Raw genomic sequence first — 27,270 nt, 5'->3', positions numbered from 1 at the left:
AAGCAATTTACGTATACATTTTCATATAATATGCAAAGCATTGTAGAGAACTTAGCTGAAAATCATTAACAGCAAGAGTCCATGTGACGATTGGGGTTGAATGGGTGTACTGAAAGAAATCTAGCTGAATATCCATTTTGAGAAGATTCCTCCAACATCCCTTAACTACACAACAAAATATGTCCCCCTCTCCTGCCCCTAACACAGACAACAACCCAATGCCACTGAGCATGCTCAGTTCTCATTGGGTTTTTTGGGGGGAGGGGTCCTCCCAGCTTTGCTTCTTCTTCTCCTTTTCAAGGTTTGCTTCTGCAAACCTTGATTCTGGTACTTCCTTTTTGGGGGTGGATAGTGGCATTTTGCCTACCTTAGCAGAGTAGAGGACCTACATTTTTTAGACCCTGAAGCTTCAACTGTTATGTTTGTAACCAACAACGAGGTCTGGGCACCCAGGGTTATCAGGGCTTTTTTTCAGCTGGTACTCGCCAGAACTCAGTTCTGGCATCTCTCAGGTGAGTGCCATTGCCTTTCCAAGAGAACGAAGAAGGTGTTTGTGGTGAGTTCCAGAAACTCTTTTTCTAGAAAAAAATAGCACTGATTATAGTTGTCTTTAATTTTTGGGGTATTGTATAGATATTAAGCTATGTATGGATGTATACTGCTGATTATGTTCTATGTCATAAACTGCCCTGTGGTCTTGCAATAAAGGGCACTATATAAACTGTTTAAAGCATTCCGGGCGCCGTTGGCATTCTAAGAGAATGATGTGGGAATGTGGAGAACTGAATTTAAGATTGGAAAAATGTGTTAGCAGTCTAGTGCACACTCGGTACTCACTGGACTTCTTCAGAATTTATTTATTTTTTGCAGGTGTAAGGTGTACATATGGTGTTCAATCCCAGACACATTAATAGATTTCTCCATTGATTTTTATAAACAGCCTTGACTTTTCCCCCCATGGGAACATTAAAAATAGCTCCTCCGTGTGAATCAGGAAATGAACTATCCAGACAAAGGGATTGTTTTTCTCTCAACCTTCCCCCCCCCATTCAATCCTTCCTCCTACCTGGTTTTTAGCCCCTGCCTCAAGCAGTCATTCAACATCCTGTAAACACAAAGCACCCTCGGTCTTTGCTGGGTTGTTTTGTGCCTGGGGTGGTGGTGTTTTGGCTACATGGGCAATGGCAATCATCTCTGAATAACAGGAAAAGAGGGAGTGATACCCTCCACCAGTGGATCTGAACTTCAAAGGAGGCCTTTAGTTCCAAAAAGTGGAATCTAACTGGGAACCTTGCAGGTGCCTTTTATGACTTTGAGCGACGAGTTGAACCAATCTACCATCTTCCTGGAAGGGGCAAGCCCATATCCCTAACTACCCTGTAACTCTATCTTGGACTGCGGCACTTCCAGAAATATTTTAGCAACTGGCAAATCTAAATTGCTGGCACCGAATCCCTTCCTGATAATGTTACATTCTGGAAGCTGTAAAAAAAAAGAAGAAGAAAAAAAAGAAATTTTGATATTTCAAAGAGGCCACAAACAGAAATCCAAATAGCACTTAAAATATTAACTGTACAAATATATCCAACTTAGCTTCATTTCATCTCTTTCTTATTTAGTTTCCATCTGACTATGCTGTCTCTCCTCCACTCCCCCCCCCCCTGCTTTCCATCTAATTGAATTGAGTGAAGCTATGGAATTAATGCTGCATAGGGGAAATATCCCATGTTGTGATTTTTGGTCTGCACAATCTAGGAAATATGAGACATGGTCCGGGTGCTGCTGAACTTCTTCAGTTCCCATCTGCCCCAGTCAGCATGGTCAATGGTCAGGAATAACGGGAGCTGACATCCAAAACATCTGGAGGATACCAGCTTGAGAAAGGGTGGCACACTAACCTTGTGATGTGCTGAGTCCTCGTGTAATTCCCTCCTCATTTCCAAAGTGTATCACGTGCAGGTGGCGTGTTAAGTATCCTGCTTTCCACCTCAGGAGGACACAGGAAATTGCTCAGTCAAAGCTTTGGTCCATCTTCTAACTCAATATTGTGTTTATTGACTAGATCTCCAGGATTTCAGAGAGAGGACACCCCAAGCTCTCATGGAGATATCAGGGATTGAACCTGGAAATGGTCTATGACAGCTGCTAAGCTATGGCTCTTCCATTAGTTATCCAACCCAAGAATGACTTGGTGTGCTCTCCTAATTGAGTGGTAAGTTCAAATTCACACTCAGCCGTAAAACTCACTGCCTGACTTTGGGCCTATAACTTTCTCTCAGCCTAAGGTACGCTGGGAGCAATACATGTACAATTGGATTTCCATATATATATATGTGTGTGTGTGTGTGTGTGTGTGTGTGTGTGTGTGTGTGTTGTCTCTCTGTTTTAATGGGCTTGGAGGGTGGGGGAGCATGTCACACGTGCCAGCAGCCTTGGAAACACTGCTTTGCTCAAACTTGATAGAAGGCACATTTTCAGAGTCTCCATCTGTCTGGAGCTGGAAGGACCGCAAAATAAATGGGCCTCAGTTGAACATACCTTTTAAAAGAAGACGGGTGTGGTGAAGGGGTAACCCAGGGCTGATGCTCTTTCCTGACACAGTGCAAACAAAAGTACCTTGAGCATCTCTGCGATCGCTCTCACCTGCAGTGCAGATTGCAAGGCAATTGCCCACTGGACCTGCTGCAGCTGGCACATAATGGGTTGCCTATCCAATATGCAATTGGACTTTGGGTTGGTGCACTTAATTCAGCTTTGAGTTATCCAGACAAGTGATCTGACTGGAACAGAGAGGAAGAAATGCATGCAGCAGGAAGCAAGCGATGACGCCACACAGCAATAAAATTACAGTCTCAGCTAATAACCTTCTTGCTGCAGACTGTTTGAATTGTTCCAGCCCACTCTTTGCTAGTCATTGTTCATGACTTGGGGTCATTCTGTCTGCCTTTGCTCTCTGCTTGAACGGCAGCTGCTTCAAACAGGAAGGCTGTACATCAAAAGCATCACGTTACCTCCACGATATCAGTGAAAAGATTTTTTTATGGTTGCACATTTGTTGTTAAAAAGGCCCTAGCTCCCCTTTCCCCAAATCTTGCTAGCAAGGGAAGTAATGGCCCAACTCAGCGTTTTTATTTACAGAACTGTTAGCTGCATAGAGTCTTTCACCATTCTGCCAGCTGTCATCTAATTATTTTTTATTTTAGTACAATGTCATAGTCTAAAAATGGTTCAGATGTTTCGTGGCTGATATCCAGCTATTCCTTATGAGGGGGACTTACCATTTTGTCAAGCAACAGGCAACAGTACAGGAATTAAAACTGTGGATCTTAAGCTAGTATTCGGTTTCCACCTTAACATTCACACAAGAGTATTCACTACAGCTAATTTTCTTTTATTGCTTTGAACTCATGCAGCAGCAGAGCAGAAAGAGAACAGGCTGTCGATTCCTGGATGTCATACGTCTGCGGAACTATTATGCATGGCCTATTATTTCCAGCAGAGTGGCAGAAGAAGGCAACCATACAGAGTCTCCCAAGGCCACGAGGGTCACTGTTTCACTGCACCCAGGCAGCTAAATAGTCAGATAAAAGCTCCATGGCCTAGTTAAGGTACAAGTGTTCCCAATCCAGCTGTATAATTTATTATGGCCAAGTGCATCTCTGTGGTGCAGTAACAGCACTCAATGTCTGAGCAAGTATGCTCACATTTATGGAGAAACTCCTACTCCAGTTCTCTCTATTTTCCAGGGACATTCGCAGATTTACAGAAAGAAGCTGTCCTGGTTTCTGATTTGATCCTGATATGACCTGCTTTTCCTCAGAACGTTGCTATTTTCATTGGATAAATTTTGGAGGGTGTGGAGTTATGCAACCCCCAAGCCAAGGAGACAAGTAACTATACAACCTTTAGAAGACATCTGAAGGCAGTCCTGTACAATTTAATTATGTTTTTATATACATTGGAAGCCGCCCAGAGTAGCTGAGGCAACCCAGTCAGATGGGTGGGATATTATTATTATTATTATTATTATTATTATTATTATTATTATTGACATCCCTATTTTTGTAACATTAATGTTGGAGGATATGCTGTTGCAAAAAGTCAGTTTTATTTTTTAAAGAAAATGATTCAAACTAGTTTTCTGCACAGCCATGATTAAGAAACAGAACGATACATCGAAATGTGTATATGCCTAATTATACCTTGATGGCATATGTTCTCTTTTTAATGCAGCGATAGCTAGTATTCAATTCTGCGGTGAGAAGTAGTAAGTCCTGCTCTTTCTGCCCCCTTAAAAGTTGGAGCCATATATATGCACTTATCTGGGGATTAACTCCAAAGAACTCAGTAGGACTTGTTTCCGAATAAGCATGCAAGGTACATAGGAAGCTGCCTCACACCACTGGTCCATTTGGCTCAGTCTTGTGTATGCTAATTGGTTGCAACTCCTCGGGGTTTCAGACAGGGGTATCTCTCAGCCCTCCCTGGAAATGCCAGGGATTGACGATGGGACCACCTGCATGTGTTCTCCATTGAGCTATGGGCCTTTCCTAAGTATTGGGTGGGCCACGCATGTGTCAAAACCTCTAGCCATTGAGATGTGTGTGTGTGTGTGTGTGTGTGTGTGTGTGTGTGTCTGTTCTGTCTGCAGAACTATGTTGAATCAGGCATGCAATGCTTGCAACTTGACCGCCGAGCAAACTCCTTGGCAAAGTGCCTGGAAGCTTTATATAGTTACCAAAGATTGCTTGTTAAAATGTGATATTTTGGGACTCATCCTTTCCTGAAGGCAAGGCTGGAATTAACCACTTCCCCACATAGTCACTTTCAGCTTTCATGCCTTTGGCAGTGTTGCCCTTTTGCCTTCTCGCTGCTTGCAACAGCAAACTTGTCTCTAAGCACTGCTTTCTCAGGAATACACACGCAAACACAGATATATAGACTAGTTAGCTGACTCAAAATGACAGGAGATTAAATTAAAATCCTGTTGATGACGAAACATTACTTACAGTCCAAGCTCCATTTTATTATATATTCATTATGCTCTGCCAATTTGCAATAAATGCAAACTTGAAGTCATTTTGACATATTATTTGTTTATTCCTGACATTTCTAACCTGCTCCATCAGTCACACAGCTCCCGCTGCGGCTTATGAGAGATAAAATAATATAAAACAGGAAAACCCCCAGAATGAAACAACATCAGTGTGTGTGTGTGGGGGGAGGTAGGCTGGAGACTGTACTGATATTAGCAACTCCCAACACCAGCAATTCTTTGATAAAACAAAAATGCTTTTAATCATTCATAGATATCAACTGAATGACCCTGTTTTGTTTTTTTAAAAAAATCCAGCATTTGTGACAGATCTGGAATGGATCCTCAAGATTTCCATTTGTGTGAAAACTGTTTAAGCATCAATCCCCTTCTCTGTGGAAGGTTTTTAATCATGTTTTCTGTCAGGCATGACAGAAGACTGAGAAACCGCTGTCTCATTCTCAGTCATGCATACAGATGCTGATATTCTGCCAACATATTGCCCATGACAGTGATCATTAGCTGCAGATAAATTTTAATCACAATAACCAGGTTCATCACAGCTCAGGCAGACACAAGTAGCCCCTTCCTTCCATTCTCCTAATCTGCAGGGGTGGAATTCCAGAAATGCAATGGGGTCTTGGAATGAGCCCATTTACTGGTTGGCAGCAGTGGCAGACCTTGGGGTCTCAAATTTCATTGGCTTCCTGTGCGACACCAAAATTTGATGGCCCCTGCCTCTCCCCTTCCATTCTACAGCATAGTTATGGCACCCCGAGGCTTCAAGCCCAGTTCAACTGAACTGGTCATCTACAGAGTACACCAATGGAAGTATTCTCAGACTGGGCACATCCAGTCATTGGTGCGGATGGGGAAAAGCATACTTATTCTCCCATGTACAATTGACTGAAGGTGTGGATAGTAAGCTCCAAATTTGCTCCCCAAAAAAGCAAAAAGAAAAGAACTATTAAGATAAGTGAAGAAAGTGCAACAGACACTTCATCTGGTCCAAACTGGAGCAGCCATATACAGACCCTCCAATTCTCCCAATTTTCCAGGGAGAGCCCTGGATTTACAGAAGCTGTCCCAGTTTCTGATTTGGTCTTGGAATGTCCCGCGTTTTCTTAGGATGTCCCTATTTTCATCAGAGAAATGCTGGAAGCATTCAAGAGGGACACAGGTGGCGCTGTGGTCTAAACCACTGAACCTTTGTCTGCATCTGGACTTAATGGTCAGGGGTCCCTTTACTTTTACCTTTATGGAGTCATTCAACCCCTGAGCCATCTGAAGGCAGCCCTGTATGGGGATGTTTTTTAATGTTTCATGTTTTAGTATGCTTGTATATGTGTTGGAAGCCTCCCAGAGTGGCTGGGGCAACCCAGTCAGATGGGCTGGATATAAATATAAAAATTATTATTATGAATATTATAATGGAATAGGGCATCCCTATTTTCATCGGAGAAATGTTGGAGGATATGCATATATATGACTGGTTGAGGTTCATAAAATCCCTGTTTTAAAACAACTGTGCAGGTTTCCATTTGGTTTCCAGGTTCAATTCAAGGTGGTCATGTTAGTGTCTCCATCCCTCCTGATGTTCTCAGGTATTAAGATTGGCAAGGGGTGCCCCTTTGCCACAGCCCTCAGAAGTGCAGGGAATGGTGACCTAGGAAATAGCTTTTTACCCTTTACCCTGGCCATTGACAGTTAAGTATTTTGTTTTGTGGGACCCACCTCTTTGCTGAATTTGCACTTTTCTAGCTGGAAGGATTTTACTTCTTTTTGTAATTCTAAGTGGTTTGTCTGTTTTGGGGCACCATATTGTTGTAAGCTGCCCTAGAACCGTAAGCTGAAGGGCAAGTAACAAATCTTATGAACAAACAAACACAGAAAGCTGTCTTATACAGAGTCCATCAAATTTAGACCATCTAATTCAGTATTGTCTACACCAGGGTTTCCCAAACTTGGGTCTCCATCTGTTTTTAGACTACAACTCCCATCATCCCTAGCTAGCAGAACCAGTGGTCAGGGATGATGGGAACTGTAGTCTCAAAACAGGTGGAGGGTCTTCACTGACTGTTAAGATTTGGACAGGGGTGTCTCCCAGCCTGACCCAAAGATGCTGGAATCTGAACATGGGACCTTCTGCTTGCAAAGGAGCTGATCTGCCACTGAGCTACAGCCCTGTGTCTGAACTGAGCAGGTCACATAGGAGCAGGAGGCGATTTCATAGAAATGTTCACATTGCCATAAGGATCCCAAAGTATCTCATGGAAGCCATGAAGAGTTGTACACTTCAAGCATTTTTCTGCCCCTGATGCCTCAATAATTTATTTTATTTTATTATATTATATTATTGATGAGTTTTGGTCTCCCTTGTGTATTCGTATATGCAAAAGTATATCTAGCACATCCTAGTCTAATCCATCACCTCAGTTCATGCTGCAGTCAAAACAATAAAAATTAAACGTTACGTTGCTGCAGTGAAATAAAATCCTAAAAAACTGGCTGCAATCCCCCCCCGACTGGCCTTCCTATGCTGAGCTCATGGCAAACAAATGAATCAACGCCACCCCACTCCTCAGATCACTTAAAAATTAACAACACATGTAACTTATCACGTGTACCTTCTGTCTTATGAAACGTATGGGGTTTTATTTTATTTTTTAGTAGTTTCTGTTGCTTGTATTTTTCCTTCCAAAAGCAGGCATCCAGGTTTCTATCTGCAGCTCACCCTCCTCTGCACTTCTCCAATCCTATTAATATATAAGTGGCAAAGCTTTGATGAGTTATTTTCAGTGCTTAGAACATCTTAAGGCTTTTAAAGTGTCCTCCTGGTCTTCCATCTTATCGGCATGCAGTAGATTCCTGTGTGGAAGAGCAGTAAGCACATTTGCAGGCCTAATGTCATTTAGCTAAAGAAAGGAGAGTGGCAGGATGTGTTTTGGGAAATTTCACAGATGCAGCAAGAGACCGTCTGTGCACAAAATAATCCCATCTAAGAGCAGAAGTAAAGAGAATGTTTAAGGAGCAAAGGGATAGACAGAGAAGCATTTAGTTTGCATTAAAAATACAACACGAAAGCTGTGCCAAGTCAATCAGTATTCTGCACAAATAAATAAATAAAGGATTCTGCTGTGAAAATAAATTATAAAAGTTTAACATAAATTTCTTCCTCATTTTGCATAATTCAATACATCACGTAGAATTATGAAGCCCCACCCAATGAACCCACAAAATACTGTTCAGCTGCCACTGGAAGCTGAAACATCAGTTTAAGTGGGTTGATGGGACTGTGTAACTGGGAACTAAAGGGAAAAGATGCAACTTGGTTGTGTTCAACGATAAAACAGTTGCAAGCACATCACCAGAGTGAGAGGTGGGCAAATCTCTCAGCATCTCATTCCCCCCCCATATTAATTTAATTTATCAATTTCATAAACTTTGGATACTGCTTAGAAGTAAGAAAAAACCAAAAAAAAAAAAACCATGAACAAACCTCAGATCAGCTTTAAAAAAGAATAAAACAATATCATTACCAGTAAAAGCTGTTAAAAACACGATTTAATACATTCAAAAATAATTAAAACCAATGATAGACTAAAAGTGGATTAAAACACAAACAATCTTAAATTCTGTTCTCTGCATTTCCACATCAGTTTGTGTTTTTTTAAAAAAGAAAGTCTTCATGAAAATTCAATAGCAATTTCTCCTAATTTACCATTTTCACAAAACATTTTTGCAAAACCATTTCCCCTAATGTTGTAGAAATTTTTATGCATGCTTTATCCCAGTGTATGCATTTGCTTGCACACAACTTGGTTGGACAACTGCATTGCAAAATTCGTAGAAGTGTGAATGTCAAAGGATGGCTGCGTTTAGGTTTGCCTATTGTTTCAAAAAGTTTTATTTACATAGTTTTGCACTTAGATGTGACCTGAATCAAACTTCTCCTGCATCGCTAACTCAGGAGGTTTTATATGACAATAAATCTCTCCCCAAGTCCACCAACTTGAATACATGTATCTACAAGGCTCCAGCAGCAACACGAGTTACAAAATAACAACAACACATTCTTAGGGATGGCCAAAGTCCCTCCATTTGTTAGGTGGAAAATAAGCTGGGACTTTTTCTAGTAGGCCCAGGTAAGACTTCACCAATGGGAGAGGCAGGCCATACTTGAACCAACTGAGGAGGGACTCAGGTGGTCCTTTTGGAAAGCCTGAATGTCACCTGGCAGCAGCCATTCCATGAAGCTGCACCAGAGGAAGAGATGGGAAGCAGGGCCATTCTGTTGGTGCAGCTGAGAAACCAGCTCCACACAGGTCTTCCCTCAGTTGCCATGTGGCAACAGCCATTCCACGAGACTGCAGCAAAGGAGTTGAGAAGGTAAGCAGAACCATTGCACTGGCTTAGTGGAGAGACCAGCCCAATTTGTCTCCTCCTCCTCGCCTTAATTTTCCCCTCTCCTTCCTCCCACAGTCCAATTTCCTTCTGAATCTTGTGGACTGTAAACCTGAGGTAAACAAAGCCCTGTTATTGATCTCTGGGAGCTTTTTTGGCTGAACAATGGGCCAAAAATGGGTCAAATAGATAAATAAGCTCAGTGCCAACTTCCATTTAATGAAACAACAATTGAGTAAGTAAATCAGCACTGCTGAAACATTTCGTAGTTCGTTTCGTCAGTCGCTCATCTCTAAATCCTGAAGGAGTCTAAATAATGTAATATTTAGCTGGGGGTCTTAGTTTCATCTACTAGATTGACTGGGATCCAAAGTGGTCCTCAAATTGTTCCATATGTCCAAAGAGGCTCTAGGCTTCCATTTCTCCAGCAGCTTCTCCCCCTCTCCTCCCAGCGCTACCACATGGCAAACCACTTTTGAACCTGATGAGACTTTCAGAAGCAGTTTGTGATATGGCATTGGATCCTCTGTTTAAAGAAAGAGAAGTCCAAAAATACCACAGATCATGCTCAGCCCTAGCGTGCGCCAAAGTCAATCTTTGGATTCCAGCCAGGAACTATGGATGCAAAAGTCTCTTGAACTCAAGCACATCACGAGCTCTGATAAACTCAGTCCACTGTGCAGTTTAACAGATCTGCCAAAATAAGTGGTTTGAAACTCTCGTGGTGGCAGCAGAGCCCTCAGCAAGACTCATCATAGCTGCCAGGCAATCAACTGTCAGAGAAGCCATAATGTAAAGCCAAGCATTTTCTCAAAATGAACATCAAAGCTACACCGGGAAGATTATTTGCAAGGCAAGAAAGGCTTGTTCTGTGACAGAGGCCCTGCTAAGGCTGTGCCATGTGATTTATGATGCAGCTGTTCTCATCTCAACTGACAGGTCTCTATTCCAGCAGACAGGCAATACTTGCAGCACACAGGAGGACAGGCTTAAAACACGGGCTGCTCAGCTACATTTTGGATTCGGTTAATGGCTCTTGTCAAATGTCTTGTACGATCTGGAAAATTTTGATGTTTTAAAAACGTGTGTGAGAAAGAAATGGCAGCTATTAGAAATTACAGCTGCTGACATCATTTTTACTTGCCTCGTTTGATTTGTTTGTAAGCGTATTATTTCCCAGTTACTGCAAGTTCTGGGGCATAAAAATTATCCAGAATGTGTCTAATCCTGCCTATGGGAGCATGGCTGCTTGATAACAAATTGCATAGAAACTTCTGTTACATAGAAACAGCACATATAAACTTTGAGCAATAGCTCTTCTGAAGACACTATACTCAGCATTACCACTAAAAACTTAGGACAGCTTTTGCCAGCTTTCCACATGCTGGCTGGGGCTGATGGGAGTTGGATTCCAAAACACCTGGAGTTAGGCACCAGTTAGGGATAGCTGGGATAGCATGCCAAAGCCCAGGGGATAGCACTTTGGGGAGAAACTAGACAACGCCTGTGCCCTTTGAGGCAGGGTTGCTGTTTTTCAAAACAACAACAATCCAAATTGCTAGCAGGGGTGGCCTGATCTTGATTGTGTCCCTAGCATGAGGGGCAGAGGGCTTCAGTCCTTCCTCCCCTGCTATGATCTTGATTTGGATTGGGAGGAGGGCATGACAACAACAGGGATTGCAATGCAAGTGAGTGTTCCCATCCCTATGCAAATGTCAGTATCAGGGAGGAATCCCTATAAAAATTGAGACCATACTGAGTGCAAAGGGTTAATGCCCCTCTACTTCCCTGAGTCAGACCCTCTGCGCTCAGGACCAGCAAAGTGAGACAACCACCTTGGGCAGCAGATGCTGGGGGTCAGCAATGACAGCTAGGTCTCCTGAGTGCTCCCTTCTGTTAGAGGATGAAGTGCTCTTATGCGCTTATGTACCACGTGACCTGTCCTGGACTCCCACAACTAGCCGGCTACCCTCAGGTGCATGGAGGACACAAACACATTGCCAGTGTTGACATAAGATTCAACTGCCGGTCCAGCAGGTTTCTGTGTCTGGAATGCAGGTGGGGGCACCATCTAGACCTTCAGCTCAGGCAGAAAAATTGCCTTGGGCCAGCCCCATCCACACTGACAATTTGAGTTTAAAAAAAACAAGCCTGTGCTTAAGGGTACAGATATATTACCATCTAGCTTGGCCCTCAGTCTCCCAGAATATTCTGTAGCAGACCTTAAAGGCACACAAGGCACCAACAGAGAAGTGTCAAAGGAAGTCTCCAGGGTGGAGTCACTGGATTGGGATTAATTAGCAAATTTGACCCTGTGGAATTTGGCCTCTACGAATGACTAGCTGGCTGCAGAACCTAATTGCTCCTCTCTATACTATTTATCTGGCTACATCTATTTATCACCAGTAGTGGGGAATGGGTTGCTCCTAAGCAGACTGGACAATGCATCCATTTGATTGGTCTCTGAATTCACTTTTGTGCTTGGCGTAGTCCTGCGTACTGGTGCCTTTTTGCATTGCTTGACCTATCGGCCTCACTTTGTGAATCGGATGAAGTGGGCTCCCTTGCCTACAAAAGCAAAGCTTAAATGCAGACCAAAATATGTTTGTCTTTAAAATGCCACAAGATCCTTTGTCGATGCAGAGTGCGCTACATTTGGCTCTGCAGCACATCATCACAGTGCGCAAGATGTAATGGTAACCCTGAAGCTGCTTGTGAAATTTTTAAATCTCTGGTATATTTACCGAAGTGAAAGCATTTATTAAACTCAGAGCAGCAATTACACCACAAGTCTCTGGCACTTGTACACACACACACACACACACACACACACACACACACACACACAAAGAGAGAGAGAGAGAGTGAGTCTAGGAAGGGCTACTTGAGGAATATTATTTCAAGATCTGATCCTTTCTGAATGGCGGCTATTACCTTGGGAGGCCCCAGGTGCGTGGCTTACGTGAGTTGGTTCAGTAATTTCAAATCATCTTTTGGCATCTAAGGCTACTCACAGGAGGAATCACTGTTCACTGGAACTCTGCCAAAAAGAAAGTTAATAGTTCTTTTTGTTGAATAAATAGTAGGGCGTAAGAGGGAGGTATGGACTGCTGCTGTGTGATCTCCATTAATTCCAACATAGGATATTCAGTGAAGCTATATAACTCCCTTCTCAATGAATAGGGTCAAACGGCACCAGTGATTTGCAGGTTGCACCAAAGGTTTGATCTAATGAACCATGGATAATAATACAATAATAAAGGTAAAGGGACATCTGACCATTAGGTCCAGTCGTGTCCGACTCTGGGGTTGCGGCGCTCATCTCGCTTTATTGGCCGAGGGAGCCGGCGTACAGCTTCCGGGTCATGTGGCCAGCATGACTAAGCCGCTTCTGGCGAACCAGAGCAGCGCACGGAAACGCCATTTACCTTCCCGCCGGAGCGGTACCTATTTATCTACTTGCATTTTGACGTGCTTTCAAACTGCTAGGTGGGCAGGAGCAGGGACCGAGCAACAGGAGCTCACCCCGTTGTGGGGATTCAAACCGCCAACCTTCTGATCGGCAAGTCCTAGGCTCTGTGGTTTAACCCACAGTGCCACCCGCGTCCACAGCGCCACCCGCGTCCAATACAATAATAGGGCATGTCATTTTCGGGAGTGAAACTTATTTTTTGAAAATTTATTCAGTGAAGGGTCTTAAAAATATGTTTTTGGGTGTGGGGAATTCAAAATCTGCTATTATTCCTGTTATCAGACAACATTTGGCCTGATAAGTCTACGTTTAATGAATAAACACATAAACTGCTTTCAGAAAATCCAAGAATTTTAATTTTATCTTCTGAAAATGTCAGGTAATGCTTAATAATAATAATAATAATAATAATACATAACTACAAGTACTTAGCAATCATTTTAAATGATTTCTATGCATTTTTACACAAATTTTACTTACCAAGGGAAACTAAATTATATTAATTTAACCAAAATATCTTTTGAATTCCCAAGTCATGTTACAAATTTTTAGCACTCATCCTTTTTGGAATTTGAAAGTTGAAAAATTCAGCATGTCCTAATATAAACATTACTCCCCACTCTACACACAGTCAAGGTAGGAGACAGGATTAGAAATGTAACCATTACAGTTAATGACTACAGTCACGTCCTCAATTAAGCACAGTTGAAGGGAACACACAGGTGTACAGATGCACAGTTATAATGGCCTGGTTTGATAAGCTTATTTTGGGTCCTTATTTTTTCATGACTGAAGAGATTTGTATCTCTAAATATTGCTATTACTCACATGAAACCTGATTGGCTCACAAAGCTCTTGAACAGAGCTCAGCTTGAGTGCAAGCTCAATTACTGCAAAATTCAACACCATCCCTAGTGCCCAGGAATGTAAGGGAAGGAGAGGCAGTTTTCACCAGTTCCCCTTTCCCCTGCATCCCCTGAAAATCAGTTCCAGAAGACTGGAGGAACCTCCAGAAAAATAAAGAGCATGGCACTAGGGGGCTGCCGAGGAGATAAAGGTAAAGGTAAAGGGACCCCTGACCATTAGGTCCAGTCGTGGCCGACTCTTGGGTTGCGGCGCTCATCTCGCTTTATTGGCCGAGGGAGCCAGTGTACAGCTTCTGGGTCATGTGGCCAGCATGACTAAGCCACTTCTGGCGAACCAGAACAGCATACAGAAACGCCGTTTACCTTACCTATTTATCTACTTGTACTTTGATGTGCTTTTGAACTGCTAGGTTGGCAGGAGCAGGGACCAAGCAATGGGAGCTCACCCCGTCGCAGGGATTCGAACTGCCGACCTTCTGATCGGCAAGTCCTAGGCTCTGTGGTTTAACCCACAGCACCACCCGTGCCGAGGAGATAGAGGATAATAATTAAAAAACCCTTCATTTCTCTAACATTAGCATATGCTTCTGATGAATCAAATGCCATTCTGCAGACAGAATTTCACCCAGTCTTTGCAATGATTTTTTATTGCAGCAGAAAGCATAAAATTAGAAACTAGGTTTGCTAATGAGTTCAATTAAGCTGTCTTCAAGCTATTCAGTGGAAATAAACCAGAGGATACCTGCCTATCATGCATCTCAGTTTGAAAAAGAGAGGTCTTACGATCAAATCTCTTACTAGGATATGTTGGGCATTCGAAGACTGCATGTGAATTTAAATTTTTGCCTGATCAACTATGTGAGCAAATTCCCTCATTAAAGTATCTGAAAGTGGAGATGATTTTCCACTACACTGAGAGTAGTTAATCTCCAGACACATTTAAATGAAGAGTCAATTTTAAACACATGTTCGGTGCTGATATATTTTTCTCTGTAGGCATCTTTTACATTGCTTTATAGCATACAGTCGTGACAGCTAGTTCCCAAAAGGCAAATCAGTTACCAGATTTCCTTTCTCATGTAGAATATTTGCAAGTCCTTTGCTTTCCAATACATAGGAATTCTAGCAGCCTGCTTCTCTAATATGCCATGTTTTAGAAACTTATTCCAGAGCCTTCCCAGAACCTGGAATTTGTGCTAAAATCTAAATAAACAAACAAATCTCTGTGTGAGTGCAAGGTTTTGCATCTGGGCTTATACTTTGAATATTTTTTATTCATTCATATATACACATTCTTCTTCTTAAACAAAACTGCATTTTCAAATTTGGTTTAAAAAACAAAATGGGGACCAAGGAGTAATCTGGCATCTTCAGGGCCGAATTTAGATGAAGAAAGGCCCCAGGCTACTCCACGTGAGGCCCCTCCCCATCCACCACCCTCACAACTTGAAGAAAATGGAAGAGTGTTATAAACAAAATTGAGTGAAGAGTAGGATGATGACGGGTATTTAAAATTCTACAATTTACAATTTCTCCTCTAAAGGACATAAGATATTATTGTTAAATACCATGGTGATTTTAAAAAAATGCATAAAATTAATACTGAATTTTTTTTTTGCAATAACTGAACTTTGTAAATCTTTTGTGGCCTGGGCAGGCCTGGAACTAGTTCCCATGTCTTGTTCCTCTCTAAGGAATCAAGTTTAGCCTTGATGGCATTTAACCATGGGTCAGCATCCTCTGAGGTTGAACTTTGGACCTCTTGGAAGCTTGAAGATGGGCAGGCCGGAAGTCGTACCTCGGAAGTCAAATGGAATCTGTTCTGGAAGTCCATTCGACTTCCAAAACATTCGCAAACCAAGGTGCGGCTTCCGTTTGACTGCAGGAAGCTCCTGCAGCCAATCGGAAGCCGTGGAAGTCCCATTGGACATTTGGGTTCCACAGAACGTTTGCAAACCGGAACACTCACTTCCGGATTGCGGTGTTCGGGAGCCAAAACGTACGAGTGGCAAGGCTTCCGGCTTCCAAGGTACGACTGTACTAAGGTAAAGGGTGCATAGAAAAACATAAGTCTCACAGAGGTAAGATACAGCAAATGCAACTGGAAATGGGCGCTGCTTCCCCTCACCCCGATAATTAAATACGTCAGTGCTCTTGTTGTGCACTCTTGCCCTTCCTTGGTTGCATGCATGGTTTACAAAGCCTGCCCATCATGTCTGAGCAAAGGCAAAGAGCAGCACAAAAGTGATCATGCACGTACACCCTGAGAAGCAACATCTCTTGCAAATCCCACTCAGTTCTCTTGAAAGCAATTGACTGACTACCTAACAAGAGGCAGAGTCCCATATAAGTCAGCTGCAGCCATTAAGTGGGAGTGTCAGAACTGAGGGTCACATCAGAAATATATTTGAGCTGGCGGAGGAGCCCTGCTTAAATTGATGGAGCAATTTCCAAAGTCTGGCACTTACAGAATTTGCAAGACTTGTTATCTTTTGGGGACTTATAAACAAAGCACTTGTTGCCTAGCAACCGATGGCAGCCCAACAGTCAGTTTAAATATATTTTAAAATCTTTGTGTGGGCCTGACGTGTGGGTCACAGTAGTAATGCTTGCCATCTCTGATAGTTGGGAGAAGGATAATAGTTTAGTGGTGAAGCATCTGCTGTGTGTTAGAAGATTCCAGGTTCCACATGCAGTTTTTCCAGGTGGGGGTGGGAAGGTCCCATACCTGAAATTGTAGAGAGCCACAGCCAGTCAGCATCAGAGAGCTTGCTACATTCCTACAATGGGCAAAAATTTGTTTATTTATTGGAAACTTCACTTATTATCTCCAGAACGACACTACCACTGTATCACCTCCAAAGATGGCCAAATCTATTTATTCTGGCTTCTCATTTTTCTCTTTCTCTTTACCTTTTCATATCAATTTGTGTGTTTTTCCCCTCAAGCAAAGTCATCAACATTTTAGTGCAAAATTTTTCCTAATATAAACGTATTTCCCCTAATATTTCTACTTTCCCCAATATAATGCACTCTTGTATGTAATTTTTAATGATATAAACATTTTCCGTACACTTTGCCTTCATATATGCATTTTTTGGTATACATTACTTGCTAAGAATATTACATACCGTGTGGGGTGATGGAACTACTTCGCTGCAATATTTACCGGAGGCGGGGGAGTGTGTGTCAGTAAGGTAGCCAATTACACTGATTCATAAATGCTCATTACAATATTATGAGCTCAGCATATATGCTGATTTTTTTTACAAAGGTGGCAGAAGATATCAGCCATACATTCACTTTAAAGCAATGCTAGCAAGGGGAACCAGTTATTCTTAGTTTACCTTCCAGCTTTCAAAAGTAGAAGATGAAAGCACCTTGCATTAAAAGGAATCTGCTGAATGTGTACAATCCCGCTACATTCATGGGTTTTATAAATCTGTTTTAAGTCATCCCTGTAGGCTTAAGGAACAAGAAGATGCCAATCTGTATACGCTGGTGGCTTTTATTATTTCACACAAATTTTAAATAGTTTTGCAAAACAGTTTCTATCATAACTTACAGTATATAACATGGGTACAGATTATATACTAGGAATCCCGGCTCCTGCTCTCTCCAAGTTCTGCACATTAGGGCTGAGCTGCAAGGAGGTACTTCCCCCTGGGCTAAACTATCCTTCCCAGGCTCCTCCCCATTTCCGAAGGGCAAAGAGCTGCCTAACAGTTTGAGGCAGGTCCTGGCTGACTGGCTGCAGCTGTGTCTGGTCCTGGAATATCTGTGTCTTGTGCTGCTTGTGTTCCTGATCTCGCTGGTTCTATCCCTCTGTACTAGAGTCCTGGCTACTGCTCAGGTAATGCAATGCCCCCACTCTGAATTGGCTCCATGTATCCGAAGCAAATGTTGTCACACGCCCAAGTCTGATTGGTAACATAGATTCATGACATCATCTAGTTCATTCTGGGATCCCTGGTTAGCTGGGATTGTCCATGTAATGATTCCCGGGAAGAAGAAGACCCGATAATTCTACAGTGGTGGTTGGGAGCTATGCCAAGCCAACAGCAAACCAGAGAAACGATGCAAGTGAATAATTTATTGGGACTGCATAATTCATAGGGGTTACTCACACACACATTCGAAGCACTACAATTTTCATTCAAACCAAAGAAAACAGAGACTGAGTATCTAACTGCAATCTCAGTTTGATTTAGCAGGCCATGCTGACTCCTCTGGAAAGTGCAGAAATAGCAAGCCCCATCAAACACAGGAAATCAGGCAAGGAACAGAAGTACTGTATATGACAAGCAGTTAATGGTAAGAAGTGTTGAAAAAAGTACTCCTTTTCCATTGCAGCTATTGAGCAAAAACCAATTCACTCTGCACAGCACAACCAAATAAAGCCTTCATCCAACAGGAAATCTACAGGCATGTTTCCTATTTCCACTATGAATGTTTGCCTGGTGTAAGGGCCTTCCTAAGAGCTGATCCAAGCAAGGGCCGTGAACCTAAGTATTCAAGTTAAGTTTCACTTTCACAGCATTCCTGGGAGGCAGGGCATTTATTTCACAGCGCCAGCTAACCCTGTGAATTCCAAGGCATCTTTAGAAGCAGTTCCCATCACTGATGTCTGCAGACACCTGCTGGGCAGATATTTAGCAGTGCACTATTTAGCAGCACACTATTAACCTCTAGATGTTTTTGGTTTAGTAGAACAGGCATGGAGAACTTCCACCAAACAGAACATCCAAGCTCAACAAAGCTGTTCTTTCAGGCTGGGTTCTTCTTTTGCAACTTGATATAGCACTTTCGCAGATAATCGTTTATCACATATTGGACACACTTCAGTTTATTCCAAGGTAAATAAAATGGACTACAGTTGCATTACAGATCTTCCTTTAATGGACAGCAGCACGTATCCTATTGACACAATCTGCTGGCATTCGTTCCTAAGCTGATTTCTTTGAACGTAAGCCCAATTCATTTCTGTTGAGCGTTTTCCCAAGATCACAGCCAAAGTAAAAAAAACAAAATGTAACCTAGGGCAGCGATGGGCAGTTCTCATCAACCCAGACAATGCTGGCTGAGCCTGATGGGAGTCGGAATCCTTCAACCTGGAGGGACACAGTTTGCCAACCACTGACCTATAGTATAAGAGGGTGCCATGGATTTCACCAACAGAGTATAAATAATATGGGTGCAATTGAATGTTCTGCTATTAGAATCATTATACCAGCACAAGCATTTTAGCTTTCCAGAGGGAATGATCCTTCCTCTCCCCACTGCAGGCTGTTCTGGGAGGGGGGAATCTCCTGATCCCACAGACATGTGGGGGCACATAGTGAGCTCACAGGGGAAGGAAGTAGGGGAAAGTCCAGTCGTACTAGCAGAACTTATTGCAGTAGTGGGAGCTATTTAGCTGAATCTGGCCCTATAAATTTGGATGAGCACTTGCTTTATATTTGCTTTTAATGCTTTTTCTTATTTCTATTTTTTTAATACATAAGTTGCTTTGAGACAACTGGTGTAAAAAGCAACAAATAAGAGAGATATGAGCCACGCAACTGTGCGAAAAAGTGCGCTTAATTATCAAAGTGTTTCTACAGTTAAATCACCACCTTTTAACTTCGCTTATAAACATCACCAATATCCTTCCAGTTCCTTCTAGGAATCTAAAGAAGTTGCCATATAAATATGTCTCCTAGCAGGAGCATTCAAGAAAATGCTGAGCCCAACGGAAGCCGCAATTAATGATTTACGCACACCCTGGCCAGGCATCTCTCATGCTCAGTAAGGGAAGAAAGATTCATTGATCGCTGCTCCCTGGAGCACAAACCAGCTGTCAGAAGCCAATTTATCTCTCTCTTTCCTGCCTCTTTCTTTCTGAAATGCTTGATAGCGGGTGGAAAGGGGGAAGAAGCTGCTGGACATGATGACTGGGTGCCTGCAGAAGTGGGCCTGAAGCAGGGGTAGGGAAACTGTGACCCTACACGTGTTGCTAGACTACATCTCCCATCAGCCCTGACAATGAATTGGTCAGATAGAGCAAAGGCTGATGGGAGTTGGAGTCCAGCAACATCTGGAAGACCACAAGCTCCCCATCCCTGCTCTTTGTCCTTTCAAAAGACTCTGATGACACACTGTACTTCAAGTTATAGCTCTAAACACGCTAAGAAGAAATGCACTTTCTTCTGCTTCTTCTTCACTGAGGAAAAAGGGAATTCCAAACAGTTATGTCATGGAAATATGCTTTCGCAATTTAACATCTGGTTTCCTAGAAGAGGCTATGCATTAACTCCAAATTATTATGTATTCTGTATGTATGCCAGTCATAGGAGCCAAGAGCTAGAGGTTGAGGTCTTTTCAGCCCACCAATAAAATATTTGAGGGGACTGTCCCCCACAAAGTTGATGGGCATTGCGATTCAGATGGTGTTGTGATCGGTTATGCAGGGTGGGGCTTACCTCCCCCCCCCCAATATTTTATTCAAGTTGGCACCCCTGCCAGTTCTATAATGGGAAAGTATGGCCACAGAAACTCTCATAATGTCACTGGAAAGCATTAGAAAATACTATAATGATTTAATAATCCATGGACTCAATGAATTTAGATTCAGGCTGCAATCATTTACCATGGGAATAAGCCTAACTGAAGTCAATGACATTTACTTCTAAGTAGACGTGCTTAGAGAATGTGTTCTTCCTGTCTAGTGAATCTTTAGATTAATTCATCTTAATTCCTAACTATTATTTCAGGAGTTCCATACCTCTTAGCCCTCAGCATGGGAAAATGTTACATTGCTTTTGTTTCTTGGAAAGTGTTTTTTTGTTTTTTTAGAGGAGGAGTTTCCTCAGACAAAATTGCTGAAAATAAATAAACTGGGCTGAACTTTTCCAAGATGGTATATTCTGTTTGACTTGCAGAAATGTTTTTCCTTTGAACTTACTATAGACATTAGAAAGATGAAATGCATTTTAGAGAATTCTCTGTTAAGGCTAAACAAAGCCGTAAGGCAAAGAATGAAAACGACACTTACTAACAATAAGAAAATGCCAAATATTCTAACCCTTCACTGACAAAATGGGAATGGCTATTGAGACAGACTGCAACTTTTCTCACAATAACTACTTGAACCATTCTTAACAGATCAGGAACACTTTCATGCTTTTGATTAGGTGGTATATAACAGCATTTGAAATATTGATATAGCTCAGTACAGAAATGCCTTGTTAGGAAGGGGCGATTCTGTGTAAATAAGCTTTGCCTGGTTCTTCCTGCTCAGTACAAGGAAGAGGAGTGCAAGCGAGGCTGCCCCTTCCATTGAAGACTTGTAGTGCGCAGTGCACCCCAAACCCCATGCTTGTTAAGGATCACAAGAGGAAGCAGCAGTAATCTTTATCTCATCTTTATCTTATGTAAGCACATAAGATGTAGAAGCTTACTTGTCTAGATTGGTGGTTCCCAATTAGGGGTCCGGGGACCCCTGTGGGTCTGCAGAATGCACCCAGGGGGTCCATGGTCCCATCCCTCTCCCTCCCAACTATTTTTTTTTGTCATTTTTGCATGGTAATATCACAAGTTTTATAGTCTGTTTTAGCACTGTGACTCAGAAAGTAGCCCTGATATGCCTGTCACAATCATGTAGGGATATTGGGGCTTGCTCACTCAGCTGGAGGGCAGGGGTCTTCCCTCACCCCCACTGAGCAGCAAGCCAGGGCCAGCTGCATTGGCCCCAGCCTATGAGGCGCTGGGTTGAAAGTGCATCAGCTCATGGGCTGGAGCCAATGCAGATTATTTCAACATTGTGGTATACCGCCAAACCGTAATGTTTGGCTGGTGATGCACCGTGATGTTGAAAACCTGACATCGCCCAGCCCTAATCCCCACACCTGATCTGTACGAACCCCACCCACCCAATCTCCATGACTGTTCCTTCCCTCATCCCCACGCATGATCTCCAATTTCAGACATTGTGATATATCAGAATATTGTGATCTTTAGCTACTGATACATCACAATGTTGAAAACCAGATATCACTCAGTGCTAGTCTGTGGTTTGGTGTGTTTTTTTAATAGTATACCTAACATCCTTTGCAAATTAGGGGCTACCCCACATTTTGTTCAAAAAATGTCTTTGCAGAGGTAACTACCATAGAGTTATCAAAATTATCAAAAGTTGGAATTCTGTGGCTTGGCTTTTGAAAGATAGGGGGTCCTCAGTAATTAGCTAATTGGGAATTGGTTTAGATCATTGGTTGCAAAAGAGTTATGAAGTTTGCAAATAAAATGCAGAAATGTTGCAGAGAAGCCTCCTCCAATTTTACAGCTCCACGCACAGGTTCCAAAATTAAGTGGGAGCTATTTTCATGTGTGGGATTGTACAGTTTTCATGGGCTGACTCACTGGAACTCCAGTCAGAATATTATCCTCCCCAGATTGCTTCTTGTCATCCCAGCCTCAGAGATGGGCAAGGGTGGTCACCAGCTAAACAGATCACACGCAGTCCTACTTCAAAAATTCAAGAGGGGAGGCAGTTTCCTCCTGCCTTTCACCTCCCCCATACCTTCCCTCCCAAATACAAGTCAAATTCGCAACTGTCTGAAGATTCAGCTCCCACCCTATCATTTATCATCAAACTAATCCTCCATGTCAAACATCTCCTCAATACATTTTTGATGCCTGAACCTTCTGCTCAGCCAATGTATATTTGTCTAATTCTTTTTGCCAGCATAATTTTTTTTTGGGGGGGGGTTGGCTTGACCAGTGAACAATGTTAGAGTGAAGCTGTTCCAAATTCATGTCTTCTCCCTCTTCATAAACAGGGTCATTGAGCAAAGCTGTAAAGTACACCTTCAATTATATCCTCCTCTTATCTTATGAAGAGGGCACAACACACAAGAGGCAAATGGCCAGGGTCTTTCCTCTCCTTAATATTCTGTTTATTATTATTTATTTCTATATCAGTCCAAAGATCTCTGCCCTTCCTTTCCATCATAATCCTCAAGGTAGCATTTTTTATAATGTAAACAGAGTGAATATTGAAATTCAGCAGAACTCAGTCACAATGCTCACATTAAAAAAAAAAAAGAATAAAAATTGATAGCAGAAGAAGGTACAAAATAGCCCAGAGTTCTGTGAATTGATGATGCAATCCTATCCATGCAAACTTGCTTTGGAGTACTGTAAGTTCTATTGGATACAGTGGAACTTCAATCTGAGTGCATAAAATTCCGTATCATTTTGGGTTGACTTTCAAATACTGCCTAAAAATTAGATGCTTGTAGTTTCACATGACCATGCATGATGTTGTGTTGTTGTTAGTCTGTGTGTTTTTGTGGGTGCGAAGAGAAAGGAGTGGGGTGGGGGAGAGAAGGACTGAAAGCTGTTGAATGCAATGCAATTTATTCTAGCAGGGTGTTTTCAAAATCACAGCCAGAGACGGTAAGGTGATATCTTTTACTGGACTAACTTCTGTTCAGCTTTCATAGACTTTGCCTTGAATTTAGTCTACTAAATTGAATCTGAGTTTACATACAAACAACCAAGGCTAGATTAGAGTATGACAGCATATAATCAATTCAGGTAACAGAATCTTTCATTACGAGCTTCCAATAGATCAAACAGCTGTGACTTGATAGGAGGTTTAGCAAACAGTTGTTCGATACCACTGTTGGCCCCCGAAAATAAAGAGCATAGAATTGGTAAGGTGATATTTTTTTTATTGCACCAGCAGCTGTTACTATGACAGCTTGCAAGCTCATTTCAGTTCTGAGTTACGCAGAACTCTGGACTGCTTCTTACTTTAGTGTGTACCCATATTAAATGTGCTGCAAAATGCCATATATTTACAGGCATATATTTACAGCGGGATATCCTTGGAAGAAGAAAAGGCTACGTCGTAAACTCTACACAAATCTGGAATGGGTTCCCTGAGACAACCATGGTGCCTTGTTTGCCTCCTTCTGGCAACTCCTGCAGCCAAGCTGGATTGCTCTGCTTTCCTTTGGTCCGCCTTAGCGAGGCCAAGGGTGGGGTCTTGTCGCCTGGGCATCCCAGGACCTCCATACAGGCTTACGCTCTGGTGAAATCACTTCAGCACTGCCAAGTGCAGTGGCTTGACTTCACCCCTGGAGGCACACTCCATTGTCTCTCAAGACAGGTGGATGTCAACAATATAAACAAGCACAGGGACATGCTGCCAGGGCCGGATTTAGATGAAGAAAGGCCCTAGGCTACTCCACTTGTGAGGCCCCTCCCCATCCCCCACCCCCCACCCTCACAACTAGAAGAAAATGGAAGAGTGTTATAAACAAAATTGAGTGAAGCCCAAGCTTGCTTCAAATTGGGCCCCACTGGCTAGCCCCGAGTCTCATAGTTGTGGGGCCTCAGTTGCCCTGCCCTTGCATGAAGTCTTGGGTTTACAATTTTGGGAGAGGGGAGACTGCGGCACTGGGGAGAGGGCAGACTGGTGAGGCCCTCTAGATTTAGAATCATAGAATCATAGAATCATAGAGTTGGAAGAGACCACAAGGGCCATCGAGTCCAACCCCCTGCCAAGCAGGGGCCTGAGTTGACCTGCCCTCACATGAAGTCTTGGGTTTGCAATTTTGGGAGAGGGGGGACTGCCCACTGGGGAGTAGGAGGCCTGGAAAGGCCCCCTAGATTTAGAGGCCCTAGGCTTCAGCCTTCTTAGCCTATACATAAATCCAGCACTGACTATAGAGGGAGCCATGTAGGGAAAAAATGAATTATTCTTTAAAACAATAATATGCTCAAATCATCTGCTTGTTACTGCCTATAATCAGTAAGACAATCCAACAAAGCACTTGAGTTGCACAACTCTTCCTTGCCTACTCTACCTCCCCTGCTACTTCTGGAAAGCACCCTTTGCAGAATGAGCAAAGGTGGACAATAGCATTCCAGCTTCTCATTAATATTGCTAGACATTTGTAGCAATATTGCATTCAGGGACTAATCCATTCTGGGGACTGACCTTTTCGTGAGAATACCAGCTACTCAAGGTTGTGACCCCAGACTGAAATATATGTAATAATTTCAAGAAGAGCTTCTTGAAGCATCTAACGGTGCCCTTGGTTCTTTTATAGTATCTGGAAGAAGTTTAAGCTTTAAAAATAGCATTCAGGCCTTGAACCACTCCCTGTTTCCTGGTACTGTACTGCTCTAATATAGCCTACCCAAGGAAGGAGAAGGGCTACGGACAGTTTGAAAGAGCTCTGGTTTCCGACTTATTAATTGCAGCTCACAGGAATAGCAAAGGAGATCTGCGGTGGAGGATAGAAATACTTGTAAAGTGTGTGGCCACTTCAACATGCTGAGAGGGTTTAGGGGAAAACCACATATGGGTTACTACATGGAGGGTATCAAGCATCTTTATTAGCAAGGGATGCAGATAGTTCTGTGGTCTAAACCACTGAGCCTCTTGGGCTTGCCAATCAGAAGGTCGGCGGTTCAAATCCCCAAGATGGGGCGAGCTCCCGTTGCTCTGTCTCAGCTCCTGCCAACCTAGCAGTTCGAAAGCACACCAGTGCAAGTAGATAAATAGGTACCATGAAGGTAAACAGTGTTTCCATGTGCTCTGGCTTCCGTCACGGTGGCCTGTTGTGCCAGAAGCGGTTTAGTCATGCTGGCCACAAGACCTGGAAAGCTGTCTGTGGACAAACACCGGCTCCCTCGACCTGAAAGCGAGTTGAGCGCCGCAACCCCATAGCCGCCTTTGACTGGACTTAACTGTCCAGGGGTCCTTTACCATTTACCTTTATTAGCAAGGGGCATTTCAGTAATATACCGAAGGGTTCCACCCTGTGTTTGCCAAAATCCAAAATCCTCCTTTCCATCCATTAACTTTGACAAAGAACTTTTAGTCCATAGGTGATTATAGTGAGTGGTGGCGCAAAGCATCATGAGCATGAAAGTTGAGTGAAATGGTTGTAGAAAAACAACAGAGTCTTGTGGCATCTTAAAATGTTGGATCTGGGCTTAGTTGTTGAACATAGTTTCCACAGAAATCAATGACACCTAAGTCACTGGGATCTAACTTCGGCTAACCAGCAGTGGCAAGTGAGAGAGGGTGGAGTAGAAGTGGCTTCCTCTTGGTGGTAGGACTGTGTTTGCCAGTGTGGAGGTTGGGCGAGGTGAGGTTGGGGAAGCTCTGCCAAAAAGAAGCTCCCACAACATGCCTTACCATCATGTCACTGTCTTTGTGAGTGCTGTGCTGCAGCTTGGATGGCGCCGCCACCCTCCATCATGCGCCTCCTATGCAGATTTGTTGTTGCACAAGCTTTTGTGAACTAGAGTCCACTTCAAGCCTACTTTGGAGTGTAGCTTATGGAAGCTTACAGTACAACAAGTCTTTAAAGTGCCGTTAAAAGACCCTGGCTGGATCTAGACACATCAAAAAAAACCATTCAGTTAAAGGCATTGTAAATTTCATAAAGGGAAATCCAGTTGGCGAAAGACGGGACTCTGCAGCGCCATCTGGTGTTACAGTGTTACAATGCATATAAAGCATTCTCTTTACCTATGTAGCTGAGTCCCCTGAAGCTGTTGGGCCATAACTTCCATCAGTCCAAGCTAGCATGGCCCAATGGTAAGGAATTATAGAAACTGTAGGACAAAGCCCAGCAATGTCCTCATCCCAGTCTTAGAGTTTCCCCTTCTACTTCCTTTTTGCTGCTGTTCCAATAATTATATGTTTCAGGGCAATGGCCACATAATAATTAGGTTACTCTGTATTTACATCACAGGCTCCCCCCCCCCCTGTTCTGTTCATCAGCAATGCAGAGAACCAGATCCTGCTTCACATTCTTCAACAAGTCTTGGATCTTCAACAGTCTTGCAAGTTCAGAATGAATCAGAAGCCATGCAGCAAACTAAATTCACAATAACTAAATAACTGATATCACTAAATAACCCTTTACACAAAATATCAAGTACAAGAGGTCCCTGAAATCCACTGGGAACTCCCAAATTCATTTTCTGTTTGTAAACAAAGGCACATGAATTCTATAAATATGGATTACTCTGTTACACTCAACATTATTTCAACCGCAATATCTGTTATTTGAAAACAATTGGAGAAGGAAAAACAAAAAATGAAATAGGATCAGCTTAGGTGGCAGGAACCTATTCAATGAACAGAAATTCCAGTTTGGTGATCATAAGAAACCTTAGGACTCTTTATGTTTTTCAGGGATGTGAGTTTCAATAGAGCCAAAGAGAACATTTTGGAGGAAAACAGCATGCTTAATTGTTCATTAAAAAGTTTTCTAAACTACAGCGGCTGCGAGAGTGGTGTATTAAAACTGATATGTATTAACATTAGCGATACCAAGTAATATCCTAATAAGGGACAACTTACTTCCATATCCCAAAAGGTAAGTGTTGCTTCTTCCTTACCCCCAGTATAAAAGCCAACTTTTACCCATCAGCTGGCCAGGATGGGGAAGAAGCAACTTAGCATACAATTCCTATGCCTG

General features: G+C 42.7%; 1 long non-coding RNA gene across 1 annotated transcript; it reads right to left on the bottom strand.

The window, feature by feature from the left end:
- Positions 1–385: 385 nt before the first annotated feature.
- LOC309541792 lies at positions 386–27,270 on the bottom strand. The gene is made up of 3 exons (XR_014223938.1): positions 27,153–27,270; positions 7,663–7,791; positions 386–1,482 (listed from the first exon to the last, which is right to left on the bottom strand). It is a non-coding gene; the product is annotated as an uncharacterized lncRNA (long non-coding RNA).

The sequence above is a fragment of the Podarcis vaucheri genome, assembly GCF_965113315.1.
Source record: "Podarcis vaucheri genome assembly, chromosome: 10".
NCBI lineage: Eukaryota > Metazoa > Chordata > Lepidosauria > Squamata > Lacertidae > Podarcis > Podarcis vaucheri.
The sequence above is the reverse complement of the archived record's forward strand: the minus strand, read 5'-3'. Positions and strand labels throughout refer to the sequence as shown.